A 1016-nucleotide genomic window follows, 5' to 3' on the forward strand; every position below is an offset into this window, starting at 1 on the left:
TAAGTAATAAATTAGGTTTAATATTTTCTAGTACTAACATTATTGACAGCTCCCGAAACTGGTCCATCCTATTGTTTAAAGAAGCGTTCGCTATACGTAGACTACACCCTTTGCTTAACAATGGGCTCAGAGCTTCAAAAGAGCTTTCTTTGTTTTTGTAGGTATCTTTGATCATTAGAGTAAGAATGCTTTGATCTTTTCACTGCTATGTCACCTACTAGAGGTAATGTTTTGATTGGTTAAACACTTTTGGTACTAGTGCATATAAGCTTGCTAATATGGATAATTTTTTCATTCCTGATGATGACATAATTAATGTCGAAATATTGAATCCCAACACGATGGCGTGTATTTCAATACTTGGAGTATGTATTATACTTTCTTAAATTAATATAAGCTATATAATAATGTCCAATTTATTTATTTTTTATTTAATTTCTTTTTGAACATAGACGCCTTTAGATCGGAGGCACTAAAGGGTGGTGCGTTAAACTTGAATATATTACAATGTGTCACTTAATTACTGTAAAATTAATACTAATAAAATATAATTAATACAAACTTTAAAATAACTAAAACAAAACTGAGAAATTAGGTAATGAAATTAAAATTAAATAACGCTTTAAGTTAAAATTATAATATTTTTTACCAGATGAACGTCATCTCACAGTGAAAAGCAGAGTGGCGCAGCGGAAGCGTGCTGTGCCCATATACCAGAGGTCCGAGTATCGAAACCTCGCTCTTCTAATCGTTGTTTGTTTTTTCATTTTACAACAAATCCATACTTTTAAAATTATATCATTTTCCGAAATTAAATGCGTTTCGATTATTTAATAACATCAAACTTTGAGAACACAAGAAATATCATGATTTCTTGTCGGTTACCCTGTTTTCGTCGTTTTCTGCAACTGCAATCAAAATCTACAAAAAGGATGTATAAGCCACTCCTTGGTGGTCTAGTGGTTAGGATTCGTGGTTTTCACCCACGCGGCCCGGGTTCGATTCCCGGCACGGGA

General features: G+C 33.0%; 1 non-coding gene across 1 annotated transcript; it reads left to right on the plus strand.

Annotated features, from left to right (window-relative positions):
• The first annotated feature begins 945 nt into the window (after positions 1–945).
• On the plus strand, positions 946–1016 carry Trnae-uuc. Its single transcript has one exon. It is a non-coding gene; the product is annotated as a tRNA-Glu (tRNA).

Source organism: Anneissia japonica, unplaced genomic scaffold (assembly GCF_011630105.1).
Source record: "Anneissia japonica isolate Jap-2015-1 unplaced genomic scaffold, ASM1163010v1 scaffold5117_len1020_cov125, whole genome shotgun sequence".
NCBI lineage: Eukaryota > Metazoa > Echinodermata > Crinoidea > Comatulida > Comatulidae > Anneissia > Anneissia japonica.